The 10,338-nt window shown below is 40.4% G+C and overlaps 1 long non-coding RNA gene across 1 annotated transcript; it reads left to right on the forward strand.

Annotated features, from left to right (window-relative positions):
• The first annotated feature begins 9,282 nt into the window (after nt 1–9,282).
• Nucleotides 9,283–10,113, forward strand: LOC143124805 (uncharacterized). Its single transcript, XR_012987097.1, has 4 exons — nt 9,283–9,323; nt 9,480–9,518; nt 9,691–9,736; nt 9,897–10,113. It is a non-coding gene; the product is annotated as an uncharacterized LOC143124805 (long non-coding RNA).
• The last annotated feature ends 225 nt before the right edge of the window (nt 10,114–10,338 follow it).

Here is a 10,338-nt window from a genome sequence, read left to right on the forward strand (position 1 = left end):
GTGCTTTCTGGGCCAACTTTTACCGGAGATTTATACAGAACTATAGCCAGATCTCTGCTCCCCTAACTACTCTACTCCGGGGAAAATCAAAGACCCTTTCCTGGAGCTCAGAGGCTTCCCAGGCATTTCGGGAACTCAAGAAGGCCTTCACCTTAGCAACTGTCCTCCGTCACCCCAACCCCAACAAAGAGTTTGACGTTGAGGTCGACGCATCCACCACGAGCGTCGGAGCTGTGCTGTCCCAACACCATGGTAACCCTTCTTGCCTTCATCCGTGCGCCTACTTCTCCAGGAAGATGAGCCCTGCAAAGTGCAACTATGACATCGGTAACAGGGAGTTGCTTGCCATCAAGCTAGCCCTGGAGAAGTGGCGTCACTGGCTGGAGGGAGCCAGTCACCCGTTCTTGGTCTTGACCGATCACAAGAATCTCCAGTACCTCAGCGAAGCAAAATGACTTAACCCTCGCCAAGCCAGGTGGGCCCTTTCCTTTACACGTTTTAACTTTACTATCAGTTACCGACCAGGATCACATAACTGTCGAGTCGATGCCCTGTCTCGCATCTATTACCCTAAGGACAGCCCTGAACAGCCTGAGCCTATCCTACCAGCTGGCGTGGTGGTGAGTCCCAGTGGACCATCGATGATCAGATCGCCGCAGCTACGGAGACCAGAGTTTCCGCTAGAAAAAAATGGAGGTTTTGTTTTCCGGACATTTTGATGATATACCGGTCAAATATATTATCGCTTCTTAATTAGTCAAATTGAGGAAAACTGCAGACAGGCTAAGTAGCTTAAAGAATGACATAATCAAGCCAGATAGAATGCAACATGTTCATTAGCCTAACTTAAACATGCCTAACAAGATCTAGCCAGTATCTTTTCATGGACACCAAGAGTCCGCTTCGTTCGTTGTTTTAAAAAGGCTACGTTGTTTGTTGCTGCTACCCATGTTATCTCCAGTGGTGATTGTTTAACTTACACAGATGCGCACATACAAGAATGAGCGCTCACACCACTACCCCCTAATGCTATGCCTCTTTATTTGATAACAATAAATTAAGAAATGTTTTCTATTCTGAGAAATGTTTAGTTTCTTTTTCCTTCGGCCGCGGTTCAATGATACCGTTTAATTGTGCCAGAAATTATCCGCGGACCAGTAATCTCCTCGTCGAGGAGGCCCTAACCCTGCAGATCATAGAAAGAGAATGTATAGGCCTACTGTATGCTTTGGGTAAAGAACACTTTGCATGTCCAGTGTACACGGAGAATGACAGTGTCTTGGAGCGGCCACATCCCCCGCAACTCCACTTCCAATGTCACTGATTTTGACAGATACGCCCGACACTTCTGCTTTTTATCTGGTGGTGGTGGAGTTGACCGGACATCTGAGGCTTCAGACTTTACCAATTTATCATCATCCATCGCGTCTGGCCTCTGAAAAAACTTTTAAGGCTAGTCTGCCTGGGCCTGGCCATGTTTGAACCGCCTCACTCATTTGTTCGTTGTTTAACATGGACATTTTAAGAGTGTGCTTCCTATTTTAAATGCAGCATAGGCTATGCGTGTTGTTTAATAGCTTACTTTTCAAACGGTAGAGCCTGTTCATTTAAAAACATAGCCAGAGGACATATAATATAGGCTTACATATTAAGGCTTATTCTCAAATTCAGATTGCGTAAGGGGACGGGATTATTAGCCAATTTCAATCGGACAATTTGACCGGAGAGAGATAGGCCTATGTGTCACTGGAACATTTCAAATTCAAAACTCTATTTTACCTTTAAAAGAGGTCTGATGAGGCACAATATAACAATTCTGTACATAATTTGACAACTCTGAATATGAAAATCTACAAACACTAAGATTGTGTTTTTTTTCCCTAATTGCAGTTTCAGATATTGCCCTTGGCCTATGAACCTCTTGAAAATGACCGCATAAAACAACAAATAAACTTATCTAAAGCTGTCTAATTTGGCAAAATCACATTCAGTTGCAGGGTTTTTCCAAAGTTCACCTTACCAAGAGCCGTTTCCCACTCATCATTTCATTATGTTGTGAAAGTGTCACTTGTAGCGTTACTTTTTCACTACACAATTAGATCGTTTGATCATAACTGATAACAAACGCCAAAAAAGCGTCCTGAATTGCAAAGCAAACTAGGCTAATTCATACTTTGCACGTGACGTCACAACCACTGGCTGGCGGGCAAGAACGTCGTTCTCCAGCAAGGAAATCCAGTAAATTAGTCTAGGATCTGGCCAGGACGTCGCCAGTTTTACTATACAAAAGTTGTTTTTTTGAGGTGTAAATAACATCCCAGATACTTGTTGTGCGATTGGCAGCCGGGGTTATGTTTTTACCGGATCTGATAAGGAGAATTCAGAGAGAAGACGACAACTATTGATACAGGCTATCAGACGTGAAATCGTTTCAGGAAATGGGACCTGACAACCTTCACAGGCCCTACACGTCTGTGCAATGATCATTTCATCAAAGGTAATTTCAACATTTGAATACAATGGGTGTATGATCATGTAATTAATCGTGTCTTAAGTTACCCTGTAGTTTCGTCAATCAACACCACCAGCTGGTTCCGCGAGTCAGCTGTTTGTGTTATGAGTCTAAGCTAGGCCAAAGTCCTTTTAGACAAGTCCCTCCACTCGGCGGCCATATACCAACGTTTTATGGGCACTCATCGGGCACAGTCTTTGGGTCGAACTGCGCGTGCGCAAGGCTTCACGATTCCAATCTTGCTCCAGCGGCGAGATCACAACACATGATTGGCACGATGCCTTCACAACACACCATATGATTGGCTCAATGTATTCACATCACACCACATGATTGGCTCAATGTATTCACATGTCGACGGAAGGGGTGGGATATGTGTAGCCAACGGCCATATTGGCGTGACAAACTAGCCCCATGCATTTCTATGGAGTATTTTTTGATTGCTGTGTCTCTACATTAGAAAGTCTCTGGCTAGGCTAACAGCTGTCGTCTTTTGCTAACAACAAAAGTTGTGTGATAGGTTGTTTTGAGGTTTGTGATATCTATGGTTTTCAATGAGAACCAGAGATGACCCAACAGTAGAGCTAGATTATTTACGGAGGAATTATTACTGCTCGATTATTTAAAAAAAAAAAAAAAACTTGTCTGCTTCACACAATTTAGCTAGTTAATCCTAGTCCCTTATGCAGCTAGCTTGCTAACATACTTGATAGTTACTAGAAAGACCTGGAACTAACGTTACAAGACTCAATGTTGAAAATACCCAAAACCTTGTGTGGCAATAACGTGTTTTATCTATTATATTATCTTATTTTATTATTTCAGGTGCCAAATCTGATGACCCGCTCCCCTGATTGGGTTCCGTCTGTCTTCTCTCACACCCCTGCCACCAAAAGGAGGAAAAGGGAGAAAGACATGGAAAGCTTGTCCCATCATTTTTATTTTGGCCACAGAGAGGAGCTTCGGCTTTCAATGCCCATGATATTTAGACAAACTTACCCTAGATGTGCCTGCATAATTGATTGTTTCGAATTTTTTATAGAAAAACCCAAAGACTTAGAAGCAAGAGCACAAACATATTCGACCTATAAACATCATCACACCATGAAATACCTAATAGGCATATCCCCACAAGGAACAGTCATATTCATATCTAAGGGATGGGGAGGCTGAACAACAGTTTTAGACAAAGTAGCCTAGTCCATGTGTGTTGTGCCCTTACAAATGTGGCACCCTCAATCATTCCTTCTGGTTAAATACTACAATAATACAATGTAAATATGCAATGATTTATTTATACAAACACACACTGTAAAAAATAATAATAATGAATATATGACAGTTTATATATTACAATAATACATGTATTACATTTTCACTTTAAATACCTTTGTGCATTGTATTTATTTGTATTCATCTGTTTTATTTATCTATGTGTGTGCATTTTATTTATTTATTGAATAAATCTGTAATTGTCTGTCTAACAGTGCAATTCAAAATTTAGCACTTTTCATTTGTTTTCTTTGTGCACAATTGTGTTTTGCCTATTCCTGTTTGCAGACACTGCACCTCCAATTCAAAACACTAAGATCAGTAGTCTGCAAACAACTTCTGTGCATGTACAGTCTCTTACAGATTCCTGATGTACACTACATGTGAGCACACTTCACCCGGCGATACAGGTGCAGTGGCCAAATCGAATTAGTCCCTCTTTTTCCACAGCAACCCAAGTTGTCAGAGGCGATTCATTCAAACTGTAGGAATGATGTACCTAACATAGAAAAAGGTTTTAGTTAGATAAAGTATATCATTCACAAGCACAGTAGCCTACAACAGATATTTTTTAAAGCTACACATTTCTTTCCTTTTTTTAATGTGCGTCCAGCTGGGTTTCACTTCTAAGTGACGGTCATGAAGTCTCCTGTCATAGAGACAGTTGACATAATGGATAATTTCAGATTTATGATTCGCTGATGTTATGTTTCATGTCAATCGTGTAATCTTATCTAAACGTGCTTACACGTCAGTAGGTGGCGAGAACGCATTATCATCTGTACGTGATTTGATATGATATGAGAAGAAGATTACACGGTGAACGAATGACACGTTACTGTTGTACTGCGTCTACTTATTACTTACAGTTACTTTGCATGCATACTATCGTACACTTATTACTACTACATAAAAACCTAACAGATTGCTAACAGGATTATACGCATTTCGCTGCCCCAACTGCTCTTGTCTGTTGCTATGTGGAGTGGATAAGCAGGTAGGCTACAATGTTGACATCCTGCTAGCCATATATGATACAGTTGGCATACGTTTTTTTTTTTTTAACTACTTATCAAGCTGTCATTCGCCGGCAGGCAGGGTGTACATATTCAGATGAAGACTTCATCACACGATGAAACAGATGTCACTTTGTGTAACTTATAGCTACAAACATGCAAACATTAGCAAACGGCAAAGAGTATAGAAGTAACTTCTGTACTCTTTGCAAACGGGTAATGTTAGCTAGCTAACTAGTAACACTCAACACTCACCTTTTATGAAGATATTCCTGTTTTTCACCTCCCATAAGACAGCGTTGTTAACCCATCCACTCTTGATAAAAAGATAGCCATCTGTACTTTTGTAGGCTTTCATATTTTGTGCGGTGTAAGGTGACGGATTCTCTATAAGATATATGTAGATCTAAATATCTCCAAACTCCAAGTCTGGTAGAGACTTTGCCAGCTTCAAAGCAATGAAAACATCAGCGGGTGCTGTGTAACGTTATGGATCACACGTTCCAAGTATGTTAATCTTTTCTTGATATCTATTTGAACATTTGGTGACATATGGTCTAAATAGTTAATTGATTGTAGTATTGGAAATCTGCAATTCCCCTGGCTGGCCACTGTTTGTCGCCATTTTGTTAGCGTTTCTTGCCCACCAGGTATCCATGGTAATCACGTGACTGCAAAGTATGAATAGGCTAACGCAGGGATTCCCAAACTGTGGTACGTACCCCCGGTGGTACGCGAGCTGCCACTAGGGGGTACGCGACTAACGCGAGATGAAAAGGGCAATGGCGGAAAGGAGTTAAAAATGATTAATTAATTCATACTCTAATTAATTCATAAATAATACATAATTTCGAATCAGGTTATAATTATATGGAAACGTGAAATTAAAGGAAATCATTTGTAAACTCTATAATAGGCTATGTTTTCATTAAAAAATAAGCTACACACAATACACGTGATTTCCTGCAGGCAGCCAGAATATCTGGCGCGTTAGTTTCGTTGAAGTATAGGCTAGGTAGAAGGCTGCGTAAACATGGAAAACTGGCTAAAAACAGGGACACTGTCCAAAAGGCCTAATTAAAGCGATCGAAGAGGAGAAGCGAGAGAAACCGAGCAGGACACAGGTAACAATGGAATGGGGTGGGGGACAGACTAATGAAGGTGGAGATGGAGCGCAGGGGGATAAAAGAAAGAATGAGACAGAAAAGACTGCGCGAAGAAAACGAACGTATGATGAGGCATAGCCGTAGGCTTCACGTGGATTGGGAGACAGACTGCCCAAAGCCACAGTGCGTGGTCTGCAGTGAGATGCTACCTAACCATTCTAATGTGGTTCTCCACACTGTTTTTTTTAACGCGAGAGCTCATAGACCAGTTGCACATTTTGATTATGTTATCATGTAGGGCGGCTAATTAAACAACGATGCATGGAATGCGTCAATAGAATGTGTTACTTTTTGATGTGTTGGATGGTGGGGGTACTGCGAGCCGAGTCAGGATGTAGAAGGTGGTCCGCGGGGGGGAAAGTTTGGGAACCGCTGGGCTAACGTTACCTGACTATATCTCTGATGGCTAAAAGAAATAGCAAGCCCAGTTTAAGCATAATCAGAAATAGCATTGCTAGCTAGCAACCTGAGGAATGATTGCTAGTCGCACCGATTGCTAACGTTAACAGAAAACAGCCGAGTGTTGAATTGCATTCAATAACCCATAAACCATATCCATATCCACAACGTAAATAACTATAGCCAGCATCAATAATTTGCAACGTAACACCACTTGAACATGAACATGGCTAGTAGGAGCTTACGAACTTTATTGACGGTAGTAGTAATAGCAGCTATAGACATGCATACATGCAAGGGCTACAAACCTAAATTGTGTTTATTTAAAACATTGTCTTACCTGCAAGCGACGTGCAAGCATCATCCAGCTGTCTCTTCTTTTTTTCCGACCTCACTCTTGGTGCCTTTTCGAGGCCATGTCTAAGGTGTCTGTCTGCCAAATTTGAGATTTGAGGCATAATCGAACAGACCACTGGGAGGTGGGGGAGGTGGGCACCAGAGGGAGACAGGGCCGCACAGGAGATTTACCTTTTTCTCGACTAATTTGGTCTAGGCCTATATTACTTTTGTATTGCTTTTGCATATTAACATGCTTTAGACATATTTTATTTGTTATTTATACTAGTAGCCTATTGTGATGATTTTTCACGACCCAGATTTTTAGGTTCATCTTTGCCTCACATACCAAAACCTAACTGATGTACAACAAACTGGCATGTCCCACTAACACTTTATTCCGTTTTGGGGGTTAATAATATGAAATACGTCAGTCATGTGCAAAAATTATCATAACTTAGTGTCATGTCTCGGTGAAGTTATGCAGTGAGCTGTCTAATGATTTGAAGTGAACACATGAAACTTATTTTCTCCGAGTTAAATATTATTTAATTTGTTGGTCCTAATTTGACGACACAAAATGGTTATCATGGTAGCATATATTACAAAACTTTGATGAGAGAGTTTGATGACAGATGTTGCTGTTTCAGATTCCCACGTAGCCTAAATTAGAAAATAGTTTAGAATACTTACTGCTCGTTCAGCAGCCTGTTGCAAAACATTCACTTAGCCTAGATGTTTGCTATAATGAATATCTTGATCGATTGACAAATAAGCTGTCACAAGACAACATAGACCTACATTCATTTAATAGGAACACCATGCTATTGTATAGATACAAAATAACCAGTGGTGCAATTGGTTAGCAGGGTGGACTATTGCTGCTAGCTTGCTATTTTAGTGAGCAGTTCGAGGCCTAAGTGATCTTCATCATTTTTGCTTTCTGCACAAAAAACGAGCAACGTCTGATGGGGTCATTTGTTACTGTTTGTGATGCAAAATTACTGAGGCAAAATTAATCTGCATTATTCAATGCATGCATTCGCTGTGTTTGCTCATGTTATAGGCTATCACCAGTTAACATGGACATCAGGATAGCTAGTAAGCTAGTAGACTAGTCTAATAGACTATGACAAGTGTTGCTCTCTGTGGCGTAGTGGTGATAGTGCTTACTGCTTAGAACATTTTGCCTCAGTGAGACTCATGTTCGAAACCCAACAAAACCTTCGCTGATTTACTTTGACACATTTCCTGTTTGCACAACATTTTGTGTGGATGCTTAAGCAGACATGCATTATACATAGCGATTCCCGCATGTTTTCGGCAAGATCTTGCTTCATATTCTGTCACGCACTGTAGGCTTGTGAAAATGTGAATCTCCAGCACTGGAAGGGCGGAGGCAGAGCAAAGCGTTGTTAACAAGTAGGCAGGGTCTTGTTGAATATTCACGGATTTTATGCAAATATCACAAGTTAACCTGCTCACCATCTAAACTGGAACACCGGCACTGACTCTACCTCCCTGAGGGCTAGTCCACACGTACAAAACCGATCTTTTTTTCCTCCGTCTTCCCTGAAACCGCATCAAGAATATTTGCGTCCAAACGGATCCATCTCAACACGACTCAACATGTTACTTCATACCCCAGGCCTATACCCAGATAGCACACGTTTTGGCTGAAGTCTGGCATATGTTTGGTATTTTTGGGTTTGTTTTGGCATAGAAGCGGCAAAGTAAATGCTTTCGGCTGAACTGTGGCAAGATTGTGGTTTACCATAATAGATAAAAAGGCGCCAGCGGTAGATAACTAGTTATGGCATATGTCTGGTTAACCAGATGAATGGGCAAATAGCGGGACTGTTTACTGACGTATGCAGGTGCGTTTTGGCGTCCTTGTGGTTTGCCAGAAGACTGATCAAAGACCGGGAATTTTCTCTAGAAGAGACGTCTAGTACTTCACTAACTCCAGCACTTCAGTGGAGCTGCAGCAAGCAGTATAAATGGGTAAGTTTTTATCATGGCAATAAAGCCTCATTTTGCCCTAACATAGCTAGCTTAGTAGCTAGTTAACATGTTAACCTAAATGCTCTGCAGGTGGTAAACTTTTTTAAAACACAGACAGACTTATATCAATGAACACATCCACTTATTTCCCTTTTTTTCTCTTCTGTTTTCAGTGCATAAGGCATTCAGTGGAGCTGCACCTTAATGGGGTAAGTTTCAATCACTGTAGGCCTAATACAGCCTCATTACCCTACACCTAATGTCCTGCATCTGAATTAAACTTCACTAAACAATTTCCTAGGCTATTTAAAGAGTAGATTTAGTAATTGTGTTTATTCTATCTTTGTGTGTACCGGTATGTTGTCAATTTCAGATGCTAGAAATCTGCAGCAAGCGGTATAAATGGGTAAGTTTCAACAATAAAGCTTCATTTTGCCCTAATATAGCTAGCTAAATAGCTAGTTAACATGTTAACCTAAATGCTCTGCAGGGGCCAAACTTTTTTAAAACACAGACAGACTTATATCAATGAACACATCCACTTATTTCCCTTTCTTCTCTTCTGTTTTCAGTGCATAAAGCATTCAGTGGAGCTGCACCTTAAGGCAATAGTAATGGGTAAGTTTCAATCACTGTAGGCCTAGAGCCTCATTTTTACCCTACACTCAATGACCACATCTGAATTAAACTTCACAAACAATTCCCAAGGCTATTTAAAGAGTAGATTTAGTAATTGTGTTTCTTTTGTCTTTGTGTTTATGTTGTCAATTTCAGATGCTGTGAGAGAAAATCTGCAGCAAGCAGTATAAATGGGTAAGTTTTTATCATGGCAATAAAGCCTCATTTTGCCCTAATATAGCTAGCTAAGTAGCTAGTTAACATGTTAACCTATATGCTCTGCAGGTGGCCAACTTTTTTAAAACACAGACAGACTTATATCAATGGACACATCCACTTATTTCCCTTTCTTCTCTTCTGTTTTCAGTGCATAAGGCATTCAGTGGAGCTGCACCTTAAGGCAATAGTAATGGGTAAGTTTCAATCACTGTAGGCCTAATACAGCCTCATTTTTACCCTACACTCAATGACTGCATCTGAATTAAACTTCAATAAACAATTTCCAAGGCTATTTAAAGAGTAGATTTAGTAATTGTGTTTCTTTTGTCTTTGTGTGTATGTTGTCAATTTCAGATGCTGTGAGAAGAAATTCTGTTTGCTCTGCCAACAGTCGACCCGTTTACAGTAATAAGTATGCTGATATGACTTAATAAATACAAATCCCAATGAAATGCATTTAATCTTTGTGGTTTTTTTTTGTTGTAAAAATATCTTTTGACATATAGGCTAATTTAACAGTATGAGCCTAGTGCACTAGGACATAGCAATTAATGTATAAAACTAATGTAGACATATTGCAAAATGCAAAATTAAATAAATGTAAAGATTTTCAAGTGGAGTTTCAATGTAGATGCAATCATTTGGCATACTTATGGCCTCAATTTGGGTCAGTTTTGGCTGGATTTTGGGCTCTCTTTGGGATGGTTATGGCCATATTTTGGAATGCCACAATTGGTTTTGGGTGAGTTTTGGCCTTTGTTTTGATTCTGGCTTGCCTAATTTGGGCCATATATGG

This window comes from Alosa pseudoharengus, unplaced genomic scaffold (assembly GCF_046254945.1).
Source record: "Alosa pseudoharengus isolate Yale_2024_CS ecotype anadromous, Long Island Sound unplaced genomic scaffold, YU_APseudo_1.1 YU_APseudo_1.1_scf_15, whole genome shotgun sequence".
NCBI lineage: Eukaryota > Metazoa > Chordata > Actinopteri > Clupeiformes > Clupeidae > Alosa > Alosa pseudoharengus.